The 17502-nt window shown below is 38.3% G+C and overlaps 1 protein-coding gene across 2 annotated transcripts in view; it reads left to right on the forward strand.

The window, feature by feature from the left end:
* GABRB1 (gamma-aminobutyric acid type A receptor subunit beta1) overlaps positions 1 to 17502 on the forward strand; it is a 130984-nt gene that overhangs the window by 81578 nt on the left and 31904 nt on the right. The gene's annotated exons all lie outside the window — the stretch shown is intronic.

A 17502-nucleotide genomic window follows, 5' to 3' on the forward strand; every position in this document is an offset into this window, starting at 1 on the left:
GAGGATTAGTTTTTCTTCTCAAGTGTCATTGGCCTAGTTTAGAAGTAGCTGCAGGAGAATTTACAATCTAGAAAATAGCCAATCCCTTGAGTATAATAAAATGTAAAATTAATTACTCTATAAAATACAATAGTACATTCCTCTATTCGGCACTTTTGCTATGGTATCGACGTATATGGTCTCATAATTGCCAGGCCAAAATGACCTCATTTTAAGAGGCAAAATACGTGACAACTAGAATGTTTTAATTTATAAAGCCACTAATAAAGTGAGATTACCAAGTATTGCTATAGCATTGGTAATACAATCCCACCTTAAACTGCAAGTCTGACCTCTATTTGTTAGACTGAGAAGTCAACCTGACCAGACATGAGGAGGTAGGTACTTCAGATATAATTTATTTAGTTTTGGATGACGTATTTGATTGGATTACAAATATAATTAGACATCATCTTTCAGAGAAGAATCTAGAAGTATCAGAAGTACTGGAGCTACTCAGAGCCTAAAGCAAGAGTCAAAAGCATGGACAAAGACAAATCTACAGTAGGTAGATTTACATGGCAGTGACCTACACAGGAGTCTGAGCTGACTGCAGACTATTTCTTGATCTCTGGGTAAATCATCAGGCAGCAACATCAGCTTCAGCTCCCCCAGCCCAGGTACAGGGTTGTCTACACCCAGCGTGGCTGGTTTCACCTTAGCTGAGGTAACTGCTCACAAGTCAGAGTAACACAGCAGTCACAGCCTCCAGCCTCAGTACCAACAACAACATGTCCCCCTGACAGAGGCATTGGCTCCAATTCTCAAAATTCCTTAAAGAAAAGAAAAAAAGCCAACCAAAACTCTCAAAACCACCCCCAACAAAAAAACCACACAAAACACACACACACAAACAAACCACACACAGGTCCTTCCTAGAGTCAGGTCAGTAAGAGTATACACTTAGCTTCTCTTTGGAAAGAACAGCTAAAAACAAATCAAAACAGGTACAAATTAATTGCTTACTTCTTGCAAAACTGTGTATTTTCCACAAGTGAAAAGTGTCCAGTTCTTCACATTCATGAAAAATGCCAAAGACCAATTTTTCAAAGCCATGTGCATAACAATATTCTTGGTCCAACACGACACCGATCATCTTCCAAAAAGATATATATACACCCTCTTATATTACCATCATTTCTGTAGATCAGACAGAAAAGTTTATCATCCGAGAAGATAAGTTACATACAAAGGGTAAGCTGACATCTCCCATGCATCACGGCACAGGCAGAAGAAATTTAGGGAAGTTTAGACCCCTTGGCACTTCTCAGGCCTAGGAAATTCAACTCTCTGATGCTCCATCGCATGCTGCTGATGTCTCTGTTAGCAGAGCCACTCTAGCCACCTCTGAGAGCATGGTCACAAGAGACTGCAAATGCAGCATTTTTCATAATCTTTAGATAGATGGATTTGTAAACTATGTAAGACAGTGTGATCAAGTGGTTATATAGGAAGCATAAATCTACTTCCAGTCCTGTTCCTAATATATTTGTGTAAATGAAGAACCTGGAAAGTAAAGCTGGTCTGAAAAATCTTAATATTTTTGGTTTTATTAGCTGATGCGGGATGTTTTAAACTTGTTCTCAGGTTTGATGATAAACCTTTTTACAAAGGAAAGACCATATCTCTTAAGGCTATCTATTTTTTGGTAAAATGAGAGATAATATTTAAGAGTTTTTAAAAGGCCTAACAGTTATCCAAGTAAATCACCTATATGTCCCCAATGCTGTATTTATTAGTTTTAGTATGTTCTGATCAAGGGACAGAAAGAAAGAGGTTGCACAGATTTATTTTATTGGTAAGGATTTAGTTCAAATAATGTCTTAACCCTTTTCCCATTATTTTCTTCTGTCAGAAAACATCTGTGGAACACACCTTTGGAGTCCAATTAAAAAAAAATATCTAAATTTCTATTTTATTAGCTCATAAACTATTCTACAAGAGATATTTCAATATCTTAATAAATGTTTCTGAAGAAATACTTTTGATGAATCTCTAGTCAGACATTTTGCAAATGGGGGGAGGGGAGAGAATAAAAAATTGTCAAATTATTTCCTAAGAATTATTCCATTGACCCCAGCTGACATCATTTGAAACACAGTTGGCCACTGGCCTACCTGTCTTGTTACAAGGTCTCCAACTGTTGAGTCTTTCACTGAAAGAAATAAATGAAACAATTATAAAATTAATGCTTTTATTTTTTTGGCAAGATTCTAGGATGATATATCAATTTTTCATTTTTTAAAATTATTTCTTTACATGAGACTGATAATTCTGCGCTTAATACAATTAATGCTGCCTCTTCTTGATACAGGATATACACTTAACCCATTTGCAGAAAATCACTAAAATGCATAAGAATTCCAAGCTCTCTCTGGGATGTTAGATGGTGTTAAGCCTAAATTGGTAGAAGACCTATATCAGCCAGATTTTTAAAAGATCTAAGGCAAAAATTTCAGCTTTAGATCCAAGGAACAGCAGTTTCCACTGAAATACTTTAAGATTAGCCAAAAGAGTTTAGCAACTAAAGTCTTCCTTAAGTAAAATGCTTTAAAAAAAAATAAAGACTCTAAATAGTAATTTAACTCAAATTCTAGGAAGTTTTAAAATACACAGCTATTATCCAAGTGTGGGCAACTACTGTACGTTAAGACTACTAAAGATTTCTCAGTGTTACCTGGGAGCCCCCTGCTGGGACTCTGCCTTTAGAAAACAAGCAAAGAGAAGAGTTTTGTTTTGAAGGTGTGCCACAGATGTTTCAGCAATATTTAATTACTCTACATATGGTATATTATCAACCTTAGAGTCACCAAATGCTTAGTTTCTCATAAACAAATCACTAAACAGAAGAAAAATAAATAATTTTTCTCTGCATAACAAATGCATTTGCTTGATATTAGTTAAACACTTAAAATATTTTAAAATATTCCTAATTCTGGGAAATGCATGAAGATTCAAATGAACAGCCTGTGTGCTAGCTATAAAGGATCCAAACTGGTGGATTATCTGTGTGGCTATCATTAAAGATGTCATAAACAGAATTAGGTTTATTAAGTTTGATTAACAAAAGAAACCCCAACAAGCAACAACAGCCCAGACAGAACAAAAACACCTACTAAAACACTTTTAGAACTGCAGGAGAATAAAAATGCCAAATTTTGTCTTTATCTTTTATGGAAGAGTAGTATTTCTATTGCATCACCTGATTTAACTGCAAAAAAATAGACAAGTTTTCAGGAAGGTTTGCAGGCACACAAGCTCCTCTTTAGGTCAAACCGAAGCAACAAATTTCAGGTTAAGTACAGGTTGGAACAATTGCTCTGAACTCACAGATCCCTCAGTATCTTCTTTCCTGACAAAACTCATATAAAATATTTCAACCCATACTGCAGTCGCTACCTCCTCCGTTCTACCAAGTACAGCTGTTCAGAGCGCTGTGCAATTAAACTACCTGGGGTCATAAGCAGCAGCTTTTTCCACAAGTATTTTGTGCCCATATCATTTCACTCTTCTGGTTGTGAACGGTACAGCCATAAAGCTGTTTCCAGGTTCATCGTTGAGGAAGTTTTGTAGGTCTCCTTATAAGCTCAAAATTGAGATGTCAATGGTAGAGTACCTGCTTCATTGGAAATGTTTTCTCAATGGCAATGGGAGTGTCTGTCTTTTATGAGCATTGAGCTGATGGCTGTTTTATATATATATATATATATATATATATGAATGAGCTTTCATTCACTTTTATTCCATTTCTAATTTCTTTTTTCTATTATTTCTTAATGGCAAAATGTCAGGCTTATTCTTAAGATGCCAGTGAAAATATCAAAGCATTTTACTGAAAATATTCAAAGGCCTGCATGCCACAAGATTATAAGTAAAGCTGCCTGAATACTGCATAGCACTGTCCATGAATCTTCACTCACATGGGGAATAACTCAATCTTCTGCCATACTCAGTCACCTGTAGGAAATTTTATCAGTATAAGTGAGGTGTTATTTGCCAAATTGAAGAGCTATTAGAATACTCAAAGAGACAGCCCTGGCCACAGCAAGAGGAGTTAAAAGATCAAAGGGGAACCAAACCAAACCAAAAAAACCTTATCATAGTTCTTTCCACTATGCCAGGCATGCACTTATTTTGTGTAAATGTAATAAGAAGTAACATTTATATGTAAATATTCCTCCTTCCAAAGCAGCCTCAAATTAGACCCAGGAAGAATGTATTAACTGGTATAAGCTGCAATATATGAAGTTTAAAATACAACATTTCCAAACCCATTTTTAGATCCCTCTCCTGGAAAGGTTCCCAACTCCTTCCTTCAATACAAAAATAAGGTGTCCATTCAAGGAAAAGAAATCATTCTGTGAAACCACTGGGTAACCAGTATGGAATTTGAACACAGTGCGATAGCTCCTTATAGTCAATCGTTTGCAGCCCATAAGAGAAGGCAAAAGAGTAGCAAGCAACGTTAAGCCTGTTCATCTGAGGAACTCGTACCCTCTCAGACAATTTTGAAACAGCAAAAAAGGGGCTAAACCCAGAGTGTAAATCGTTCCCTATAAATTACATATTCCTTTTGCATCTTGATCTGCTGGGGGTAAGAGAGGAACTGCCTGTTTGCTTATCTCTGAAGCAAGCCATCTTGCTCTTTGAAAATCCAGAGTTCATGATACTCCACCGAGCAGTCATCAAGGCTGTAGATTATAACAGCACCTTTTCTTTAGGTTTACCTGGACACTGAGCCTTAGCAATAACATGTTATTTAGCTACTAACATGAGAACAATAGCAAAACATTTATACAGGATGGAAAGTGGAAGGATGAGAATTTCAAAACAATACAGGTTGGCATGATGTCTTTCATACTTTCCTACACTTTCATTAGCCATCTTGATGAAAGAATGCCCATGTAATTTATTATGGCTTCCATCATTAAAACATTTCAGGGAAGAACCTCTGAACTATGAAATCCAGAAGAAAATACAAAAGAGTAGTCAAGCAGCAGTGTCTTACTGTATTTCTCTCTTGTCCCAGAGAAAAAAGAAGTAAAATTATCCAACCACCTCTTGGGGCTCCAAGAAGCCATGCAACACAGCAAGGTTGTGACAAAACAACACAAAGTGAGAATTAAACACCATAAACAACGTGATTTTATCTGAAAATTCTCCTTAATGAGTCAGACAACTTGAGTGGAAAAGAAATTCATCTGTTTGTATAAGCTTCAATCTTAATTCAGTATTTTAACATTATGCTGAAGAGCATCTCTATCATCTAAGGAAATTTTTGCTTATTCTGTCCTTGCGAACACTGCATTAATAAAGGCACAGTAGCATTAAACAGAGTCTATCATACAGTGCTCTTAAAGCTGAAGATGGAAGAAACAGGCACAACAACAGATACAGACTGCGAGGAATTATATGTCAACTATCTGTAGAAATAAAATGCAGATGTGTACAAAAGCCTGCAGAGTCCAAGCTTGCAGAATATTAAAGCTTACTCAAGGCAGGAGGAAAAAGGTGACAAGGCAGCCTGATATAGGTCTACGCCAGAGCCTGAGCCAGGAAACTCTCAAAAGCACGTGAATATTTTCTGTCCTGATGCTTAAGGAGCTGAGGAAGACAAGTCTTGCCCTCATTCAGCTCACTGCTTTGGTTCGTAAAACATGCTCATCTTGTTTCTTTCGTCAAGGCTTTGATTCTCTCTGCTGGAAGAGCCAATAGCTAATACAGCCCCACATTCCCATCACATCCAGCTTCGTCGCGTTTCACAAGTGCACACGATCTTGCCGAATGTATTTGCACCACCATTCAGAACACAGCTAACTTTCATGATTTTAGCAAAAAATCAAGTGTTCTCTAGCCAGCCTTCCTATGCGAGTACCCTAAAGGCAGCACTACGGTCAAAATGAATATGTAAAAAGGTACCATGAGATTCCATTCATACCTCTTCTTGGATTTTAGATACAAATTGGCACAGTTTTAATTACAACCTGCCAGACCTATAAAATGCTAAGTATCAAAAAGTATGTCTATACTGCATAATGAGGCATGGAGTAGACAACCTGAACTTTAAGTACTTATAGTTGGACCTTTTACTCTCCTACTTGAACAGGTCCACCTCTCTGGCTGTCCTGTGTTCCATCCATTTGAAAAATGTTCTGTGCCAAGGAGAAATTAAAATAGCTGGTGGATTTTGAGTACTTAACTTGGATGACGAGGCAATCTTTTTACGAAACTTTTAAAAGTAATGGCTATGTTTTGGAATGAAAAAATAATTTTTTTTAAAAATTGGAAAAAAAGCAAACAGACAAAATAAGGTGTTCCAAGATATCATGGGGAAAGCATTTATACAAGTATATTATCTATGACATACACACTTCTTTAAATTATGAAATATATATTTAATTTCTGAAATAACACTGTTTATAACAAGCCTGTGTGCTCTGTTTATGAGGGATGTTCAGTTTACAGAAGAGCAGTGACAGATATTGTGCATTCAAGATGCTACACAACTACATATCAGTCTGCTGGATCACTTGTGCGCACAGCATCCAGTGAATATGACAGACCACTAAGTATCATTGTTTAAAAGTAAAAAGAAATTATATTTTTAATATAAAGGAAGTCTAAAACCAAATAAAACAGGACAAAGATTCAACATTGGAGCAAGTTGTTCTCACCTCTATTACAATATAAAGTTAAACAAATAAATATATATATTCTGCTCTAAAACTGCTTACAATTTTTGTACCTTTTTCTTCCCCATAAGACATTTTTGGTATACACAACTGCTACCCACCTTGTAAAACAACTACCACTACTGAAAGAGAAAACCAGTGAAAAATATTCCCCCCCCCTTGCCCCCCAACACATTCAAATACAAAATATCCACCCCCTACCAGTTCAAAGTTATCAATAAGAGTTAACAGATCTTTTAGGATAAAAATATCTCATTGGCACAAACCCAATTTTCTTTTCAAAGATGTGACCCACTCAGACAAAATCTGCATATGACTCATCCGTGTTGGCAGTCAGGAGAAACTAAATGCTCTAAGTATGACTAAGCTGCTCACTCTCCGGGGCTTGTTAACCTGCTCCATCTTATGCAAGCCCAGCTGAAGAACTGGGTAAAAAGGACAAGCTCAGATAAAACATTCACACAGAGGAGCCCACGTATGTACACATACAGTCTCTCCTAATCCACACTGTGCTGGTTTAAGAAGGTCTCTCCCAGTCTACTCCAAGTTACCCATCACCATTTCTCTGCTAGAGATTACAGCTCTCTTATAGATGCTAACTAAGGTTGCTTTGGTGAACACTTCCTAATCTATTTCAGTCACTATGAGCTCATTACCACCTTACCCAATTTAACTACCAGTCAACAAAAACAGATTCACAAAGACTATTCAAGGTGTTTTCACATCAGTAGCTCTGCTGGTAGATAATAATGGATTTTAATTTCCAGGGAAGAGGGGATAAATTAGAAGATGGTAGCCTCTTCACCTAGTGCTGCTGCAGCTGGGAAAGGACATACATCTGCTTAACAAGGACAGAGAATTTTGTTTCACCCGGCAAGAGAAGTACTGACAGGAGATGTGCTTGTCGTCCAGAAAGGGGAAAAAACATTAGGGAAAAGTGCCGTGTAAGCCACAGGACGATATTGTTCCAAAGGCAAAGGGGTACACACCGGCCATAAAACAATTCAGGCTGCAAATTAGAGGGCTAACTATCAGAAAAATGTGGTTTCCCAAAAACTTCCTATTTAAGAGTTTGCCCTACTACTCCCAAGTATTTTAAGACACATGTCGATCAGGTTATGAAAGAACTATCATGAGGCGGTACTCGCGGTAGTACTAACAATGACCCAAAGGTCCTTCCCTTCCCACTGTGTCCCAAATCTTGTTTTCTAATTAAAATGAATGGCAGGGTACAATTTTATTCCTATGTTTAACTGACTCAACAGCACAATTCACAAAGAAAAATAAGGCATAAGAACTACAAAAAAGCTGTACTGGAATAACGGAAACACCCTACTGTCCCAAGTTTATTTCAATGTTATAATTAATTTATTCAAAAAGTTATGAGAATTTATAAGCTGTTGTAACTAGAAATCTCTTTGAAGTAATATACGCCTTAAACAGGTTCACTGTCACAGAATCAGTCTTGGGCCACATGCAATGAAAAGATTCATTTCTCTGATTTATCTTGTTTTCCAATTAAGATCTATTCACAGGGCATTATCATCAATCAGTTTTCTACACAAAAACCACGTCAGCGTTCCTCCCGAGTCAGGGGTGTGCAAAAAGGCAATCTAATTTCTTTTTCCACACTTTACACTGCCAGTGGGGTCAATATTTTGGCAAAAGCAAAGATCCTCTCATTAAGGTCCTAGTGCAAGAGTTTCATTTTACTTTCAGTTCTCCAATGAAATTAGTCACCGCACATGGTAGATTAACTGCAGCAGCTCAGCTTCTTCAGATGCACTCGAGTTTCCTCACAACATATGTATCAAGACATAATTACGCTGCCAGCTTCACTGACTGGATTTATTAGTTTTCACATTCAGCTACCTATCTGGAACAAATGAAGTGTGCTTACTGTCTGATCAGGATAGGAGAACCCAGGAAAAGAGTGAATACCAAAGACCTGAGAAAAACCTTCAGAAATCAATCACACTTTATATTAAGAATCGCTTGAGTGGTCTGTAAAGACTTGATAATTTAAGATCTTCTGACTAAGTGGTAAAAGCGTATTTTAATGAGTATTAGGTCTTACAGTCAGTTACAAATATAAAGCAGTACAGTGCCATACTGTAAGAAGCCATTTACTGCTGCTGTTGCAATCTTCCCTAGGTGATACATGTCATTAATAGATTTCATAGGTGAGCTCATTATGAAGAAGTGTGGCCATAAAACTAACCACAGATCCAAGTGGAAGCCTCTTTTCCTTTGCATCAGGGTTCCTCCTGCCTCTTACCATTCCTTCTTTTCTCCACAGGACCCCTACAGAAAATGCTATCTTCCCTCTCTGTTGCACTCTCCTAGGAGCAGGGATTTAGTTTCAAACAATGTAGGACCATGAAGTCCTAAAAATCTCAAGTCAAATTTCTCTGCAATTGATTAGTTACTAATTTCCTCTTCCTTATAGCTAAAAAAGAAGCAGGACTCATCTAACATCAGCAAAAAAACTAGCATTTCACATCTTAAACAGATGCTTAGCCTGGTCAGGCATTGTTTTGTGGAAACATGTTTTTGTTTCCACAAAAAACACAGAAGTTTAGCACTTACTTGTATTTTCTACCATTTTTTTCCAAGGCAGCTCCCCCATCAGTTCACAGTTCCATAAGAAGCTAGAGGTTGAGCCAGACACAACCAACAAAAAGAGGCAGGTATCTCCCCAGATGCTTCCAATTACTCCCTCAGAGCCCTGCCTTTTCTGCTAGCCCACACAGGTGTTGCAAACCAACAGTAAGGGCTGGCAACCAGTGTTTTTAGTAACTTGTAACAGAGAGTCAGAGGACACACCATGTTCAAAATCACTCACATGTGTTTCACAAAATCAAGAAAGGATTAAGCTTCTCAACTATGAAAGAGTTTCCACACCACCCATGAAAGCTTAGAACACCTCATTTCTCTTCATTTAAAACCACTAGATCTCTATGTCTCTCAGCCAAGTTTGTTTAGTACTGAAGCCACTGTTCTGGCCCATTTTTCCAGTGCATAGGTAAAGCTACAACCACTGGAAAAGGAGCAGACTCCCCCATCTTGGAAAATCCAGCAGGCCAGGCATCAGAAGAAGACAAGAAATATGAAAGCAAGAAATTGTTTTGATCCTTGCTTCTGCACATTTCCTCCCCTGACTGCAGGTTTCTGTTTGAGATGTGTTGATATGGGTAATGTTGATGTGTAGAAGGTACATGAGAAGTCACAGTTCCTGAAGAGTCGCACAGCACCTACAGGGAAATGACAGCACTCTCTTCCAGCCTCACCCCTGCTTCCAAAATCCAGGAAGATCTTCCTTGGTTACAAGGAAGTTAGATAGCGATGGGTCAATATGAAGTGTGTCTGATCCCAGAAACAATCTGGTTTTTACCAGTCATTTTGACCAAGCACATCCTGAAGCCTTCCAATTACAAACCAAGCTGGGTGTGAAAGATGTCTAGATTCCTCTTCTGCCAAAGAAGGGGAGGCATCTGAACATGTGCATGTCTGTCTGTCATGCACACACAATACATATCTTGGTGTCTGGTTTGGTTTTATTTGGCAATAAACAACAACAAAACAAACAACCCAAAAGACGAAGGTACCAAATGACACTAACATCACTGCTGCCATCTAGCAGACCTCTGTTCCCTCCTGAGCAGGATATTTCAATCTGTGGATATTATCTGCCTCTAGGAATTTCAGTAGTAACATCACTCTTCTTGCAAACTTTTAGAAGGTTTGTATAGAGATACAGATTTACAGATTACAGATCTAGCTGTTCTAAAGTTACAGATTTAGCACCATTTTTTTTTATTAAAACCAGACTGAAAACCAGTTATCTGACTTTACTTCCCTCTTGGACCTTCCTTTATGCTAAGCACTTCCCATCTAGCTCACTCTCTTTTTCTTTTTGGCTTGCAACATACTTGCGCTGTCAAACTAAATTACTTCTTGCAGTAAATTTCAGCTCCAACTCTCAGGCACTTTTTATTGAAGTATCTTGTTTGCCCTGGTATAGTTATAGTTCTCTTGGGATTTATATTATAAAATTTATTTTCATGGGTTTATAGCTGTGCAGTAAAAATTCTCATTGCACTGAAATTTGGCTTACAAGCATGAAAGAAAGAGAGCTTTTTGCTAATATTTAAACAGTTACATTGTAACATTTTAGTGATTTTTTTTTTAAATATTTCTAGATCTTTACAAGCAAGTCATTCATCTTCACGCTACTCTGAATTATTTCTGATACACTGTATTGAACAGAAAAAGATCTTACATTATCTATTAAAAGTGCATATCTGGCTTAAGGTTTTGATTTTAGAAGTTTCTAACTCAGTCAAAGCAAAATATTTTCTTACAGACCTTTTCTCCCACTACCTCTCTCCCCCCACTCCTCCACATCAGAGCTCTCCCTTCCCCACTGCCTCCTACTCCCTCCCTGGAGCTTCAGGCTCTCCTCCTGGGGAAGGCAGAAGCCAGCAAGCCCATTTTGGGTAATCTCCTCACCCCATCCCTGCTTTGTGATAGTACTATGTAACTGTTCTCTGAAGCAGAATTCTGGCAGCTAAAAATCAGACTATTCAGCAAGGGTTTGTTTCTTTAAGCAAAATAACGATGATCAATTTACTGACAATTACTTCAAGTGCCAAGGTAAATCTCCCAAGACAACTAAAATGTGATATACCCTTCCCCAAAATATTTTAATGCCTAGAGCACCCAAGTCGAAGATTATCTAACGTTTGAGACACTTCTACTTGGCACTGACTGTAGAAGTCAATGTTCTATGTGAACAAAATATAAAAAAGTGGGCTAGAATGCATACATAGTATAGTGTAAGAAATCCTGACTTCTTCCCAGGAATCAGACACCTTGAAAGGGTTGAACACCTCCTCATGTGGATGTTATTGTGTTAGGTTATACTTTATAGTGTTAGGCACTTTGCAGGTCTCTACAGTCAAAGATCTGGTTCATTGTGAGGATAAGTTCACGGGTGAATATCTGTTGAGCTAGTGTTTATAACATACTTGGCTTTATTTTACTGACTCCAAAACTTACCTTCAAATCAACCAGCTGCTAGCCCAAATCAAATTTTAAAATATGCTGAGTATGACAGTGTAGTGCTAGATTTCAATGGTGATCACTGAATAAACCCAAAGAGAACGTGATGCAGGCAGTGAAGGAGTGTAATGAATGCTTCCCATCAGGTTCTCACCTCAACACTTGACATGCCATAGCCTGGCCCACCCGCACACTTGTTACTAATGAGCAGCTCTCACTCTAGATTTACAGAGCTTAATAAGAGATCTGTTTTTAAGGAGGAATGGTAGTTGAGGCTGTAGGTTCATGAGCTGAGGAGGAGGGGGACAGCAGCAGGGCCAGCTAAAGGAGAGCCTGGTCTCCAGGAGGCAGCTGCTTGCTGGCCCCCACTCCCTGCAGCACACCAGCCCTTCGACTCTGCAGCACGACTGCTCAGAGACATGCTGTGAACAGGAGATTTCTTTTGGGCTAGAAATAACATTGCCTTGTGGAAAAGTGGATATCTAGCCCTGAATATATCAGGGTTTCAGGTAACACCACTGTCCCACAGATACCTCTGCTAACACAGTAGAGGAGCCAGCACGCAGCAACCCAGTGCTCAAGGTGACATTGATGGTGAAGTATCCAGGCCACCTGCTTGTCACAGGCAGTTCTACTGTCCTGTAGATCACAGCACCGTGATCGCAAGGCACTACAGCTGCAAGCCCTCATCAGAAAACCCATAAGCCTCAAAGTGCCTCAAGAAATTTCTGAACCCGGGATCCTTAAAGGAAAACCAGCAGTGACCTTTTCCAGCAAACAGCCCTTCATCATTTAAAAAAAAAAAATAGCAAAGAAAGTAAATACAACCTGTATTTGGGAAAAAAAAAAGAATAAACAGCAGATGGATAACAGGTTTCAAATTCACAGTCAGTTCAGTCTAGCAAAAGAGTATTTACACTTGAATAGATGGTAGCACAAAGCTGATTCCCATGCCATAGTCTTTAATAGTTTGCTCACCCTGAATGGCTGGAGTTGCCAGAGATAAAGATACAGCCCTGCAGCTGTATCCTCTGCTTTGTACACACTACATTATATAAAATACATGATACCAACAGAAATAATGCTAATCCTCAAAAGTACCTCCTGTAAGTAGACTCTTCCAGCACTAGAAGTTGGGCATGTTTGCAGTTCAGTGCTGATGTTTTCTCCCAGGGTCAAGGACTCAGCCACTCAGGATTTGCTTGGAAATTTACAGTGTCAGCAGGCATGACAACTGTAAACCTTGTACATGTACCATGGACAGAGAAAAAAAATTGCAGGTTAAAGGTATAGTTTTTCTGCCTTCCTCTATTCCTTCAATAACTCTGCCTACAAGACATCCCATTAAATCTTAAACATCAAGAGTCTTCCTGGTTCCAGAAAAATTAGGCCAATTACACCACAGGTATGGGACTGGCTTCTGATGTCAAACAGTTTCTATGGGATTAAGTTCCCCGATACCACTGAAGTTAAATTAACACTGATTTAATAAAAGCAATGTTTTACCTGGGATATGAAAGTCTACTTCCAGTGTGTACTAGAGCCCCAGCTCTGCAGTGGTTAAGAGAAGCATGGTTATTTTTTATTTGATTTCAAGATTTTATTTTGCTTTTAAGGAAAAATATAGTCCACCCCAGTTCATATCTTCATCTACATTTATAATTTATGTTCTGTTGACTGAGAGAAAAAGAACAAACATATTAAAATTTGATACCTGTCCTCCAAATGGAGGAAACATTTCACGACAGGATTTGCATTGTTTATCTCTGATCATCTCCACATTTAGTTGTCATTGCTGTCTTAAATATTGCTTCTATTTTTTCCTCAAGAATTGAGAAACAGCTTTTTGACAGCATTTTGATGAAATGCTCTAAGTACTGAACCATAACTCCACTTCCTGCGCTCATTCTGAACTTACTTTAACTGCTCACTGATGACTTAACCCAAAATATTACCTTTACCATTTGTTCCTACAAGACCTGCTGCCCTGCAGGGAAACCTCTCACAGTATTAGTTAAGGAAGTCAGTTCTGGAAATACTGGACATCAATGTTTTCTTTCATATAATTTTTTTTTGGCAAAAAATAACTTGATTATATAGCAAAAATATGGTATTCAGAGAGTCAGACATCAAAATAAAAACTAAGCAGTGGGTCAGATAACTTGAACCCCAAGCCACAATTAAAAAAAAAAAGAACAGGTAATTTTGCTTTTTTGCAAATGTTATTTATCTTGCCTGTTAGCAATTCAGACTTCACTCCGTCCCAGAATGTCTGAGTACTGACATGAATGAAATTAAGTAGCATAATGACATATCTCCACCTAACTGCTTGTCTTCTTTGCATAATCCCATTTTTATCATTAGTATTCAAAAGAATCTAAAGAATGTAAGGATAGTAGGGCAAAAGACACTGTACAAACAACACCGGAAAAATACATACTTTAAAACATATTTTAAAAATGGAAAGCCTAGAAGTAACATATCCTACTCTGAGACATAAATAGCTCTGCTTCAAGGGTAGGATTAGTCCTCCACTTAAACTTTTACAGAGCCTCATGACATTCCACCACTGCCACAAACTGCTTGTGCCCAGGGATTTTCAGGACTAATCCTCTTGAACACAGATTTATTGCAGCTTTGCCCTATCTTCAGATTATTGCATCCCCCTTCCTGCCATTACATCCTTGTATTCTGCATTTGAATGTCTTCGTTTTTAAGCTTGTGGTGCACGTTACTCTCTCCATCAGTTACTCTCTCCAATGAGAGAGCACAGCCAGTAACAGGTTTGAGATTTTACTCTGTTTATAATAAAAGATTTGATTTTTTTTTAATCGAGACAGCAATTACTATGATTGCATATGGGTCTAATTTATCTCCTTAAACAAATTTTGTGGTTATCCAGAGCATAATGCCATTAAAAATTTTACACAGCTGAGATCTATTATGAGGGAGAAAGAAATGCTTGAAAGGCAGATTTATGAACTATAGGTAATGGATGTTGCTGGATCCTGAAGCACTCCTACTGCAACTCCAAGTAGCTATTTTCAAGGAAGCCTAAGATTCCCAAAAAAGTTTAAGCACGTCCAGCTTTAGGAGACACCACGCTGTGTTGGCAGGTTGGTTGTTGCAGGGAGGAGCTCCAGTAGGTACTGCCTGCCTTTCCCATCCGCACAGGCATCCAGTTCAGGTTCAGCTGGCTCTGACAAATCGTTGGGCAGATACTGCTTGTCATCCCCTCTGCCCAAGGGCACTGTACCACTTCCAAAGCTGCAGGGCTACAGGTGAAGTGGGATCCTTTCTCCTGCTGCTGGAAGCCACGAGCTTCAAGCTTCTTGGCAGCCACCCTCCACTACCTGCTTGACAATAGTCTCCAGTTGTCCTTCCCATCTCATGTTGTGCAGCTCTCATCTCTGCAAGCTTCAGAAAAACCCTGTCGCTGCCCTCTTCCCTGGAAGCAACTGCTTGCTATTTCACCGGAGAGCCACAGTAGCATTCAACGCTGCTGCTAAGGGGTTAAAAGAGTCATGAGGGGGAGAGCTGCTCCCCACCACCACCTTTGACTGCTCAGGGAGACTTTCCCCAAAGTACAGAGACTGACATATACACACTACACTGCCTTACAGCCACTATAGGGAATGCAAAACAGAGCTGAGGGAAGCAGAGAACATAAAGTGCTTCTGTTTTACCTTGCCTTGTAGCACAAAGACAAGGAGTGATTTAACAGGGATGAAGGATGAGAAATTACTGATAGACAGGCCAGGCAGATTTGGATTTCTTACTGCTGCTAGACACCAATACTAAGAATTTATTACCTTTCTTCTGCATAACCCAAGTATTTACTTCCAGACTCCACACGCAATTAGCAGTGCAGTGTCTTAGTAACATATCCATTTATTTTTGTCCTTGGATTATAGTAGTGATCAGACCCATCAAACCAATCAGTGTGCCAAAAACTGTGCACAAATGGTGAGAAGACAATACATTTGAGCAAAGACTTATCAGAATTACAATGTCAAGAAAAAAAAAATTATGTGGAATATTTAAAACTCAGGTATACAACAATTGCATTGCTTACTACTGCACAGTTAATTTGCAATGATGTTATTAAGAATAACAAATTGCTACTACTTACGTACCTGATGTAGGATATGCAAAACTGCAAAAGTCAGTAGTATAGGTACACTGGCCATTAGGAAATATCTGGCCACTGTAACTCTGTGGTCTAGGAAACGCTATGTCAAGTTCTACTTCTGTACACATTTAAATAAATCTGGTTGATACAGGTGAACTAAATTACCATAAAGGCTGATTTATTAATTGGGAACAAAACATTACCCTATGAAAGCTTCATTAAAAAGCATTTAACTGTGACTAATGTTAGTATATCATTATGTATGATCTTAAACATTATTAAGTAGGAGTCTGACAAATGATTACTGCATGTCTTCTCAATGCCTCTCAGTAACGTATATTTGGTATATGGCTAAACTAAATGAGGACCTACCTTTGCTGAAGTCCTCAACCTTTTCTACAACAAATGCAAAACCCATTAAGACACATGCAATTCAATTTAATGTGACAAAAATCTGCCTCAGGAAAAGCATAAATATACCATTTCCATTTCTACACAGTATTGTAGAGTAGTTTTGTGGACTGGTTCCGTAACAGCATGGTCCTTATACACAGGTAGACAGATGGATTTTGTAGACTTAGGATAATTTGAAGCATGTCACAGTAATGAAGCATGTGCCTTTTTTTTTCTTTTAATTCTGTCAGTTCTGTGACAGCAAGAATTATCACCCCAATACACCATGTAAGTGTGCTTGATTTTCAGCACATCAAAAGTAAAATCTCCAGATGTATTCCTGTGGCATTCATTAACATGGAACTGGAACAACAGGACCAAATCCAGATCAAGAAAAGAGGTTATCTGCCTTTCTCAGGTAGGAATTGTTGGAGAGAGGGAGAGAGAGAGAGGCCAATGAAATTACAAGCCAAGGTTGCCTATTCACAACTTCAGAAGTTTTATAAGAATTTAAGAATCCATCTATCACAAAAAAGGCAAATGCAGGTGCTAACTCACTTTTGTGAGTTTGAAAGCACCACTATGAGTGTCTTTCTTAAAGGGAGGATCACTTAACCTTCCTCCCAAGTGTCACAGGCTTATCAGCAAGCATTTGCTTAGATGCTCTGTGATTTACAGTCTAACAAAAGGAGAGGAACTGCCTTGCAAACAGGCTTAGGCTATGGAGAATACCTTCAGGGACCGAATGTCAACTCACATGCCCTCTAGAAGGAGCAAGGATCTGGAAGATCCAGCCTATATCGTAGCTACTCTCAATGTTCATTAAGTAACCACCAGACAATGTTACATTTCACAAGTTTTTGATTGCATCATGCCATTTTTAAGATATGATGTTCAATTATCATAGCTAATGATAAAATGATTATCCATTAAAATAATCCATAAAAAAACATTAAAATAATGAATCAGATATTACCAGTATTTCCACAGCATGGATGAAAATGCACTTACATATCAGACAAAATTAAAACAGCAGTAGGTGACAACAAAATTTAAAAAGAAAGCTATTAGCAGTATGAGTTACATGTAAAACAATTTGCAAAATAATTTGAAGTAGTCTGAACTGAGAACACTGAAAATAAGATGACCAAGTAGAAATCTCATTAAATGTTCTTCAAAACA

This window comes from Ciconia boyciana, chromosome 5 (genome assembly GCF_034638445.1).
Source record: "Ciconia boyciana chromosome 5, ASM3463844v1, whole genome shotgun sequence".
NCBI lineage: Eukaryota > Metazoa > Chordata > Aves > Ciconiiformes > Ciconiidae > Ciconia > Ciconia boyciana.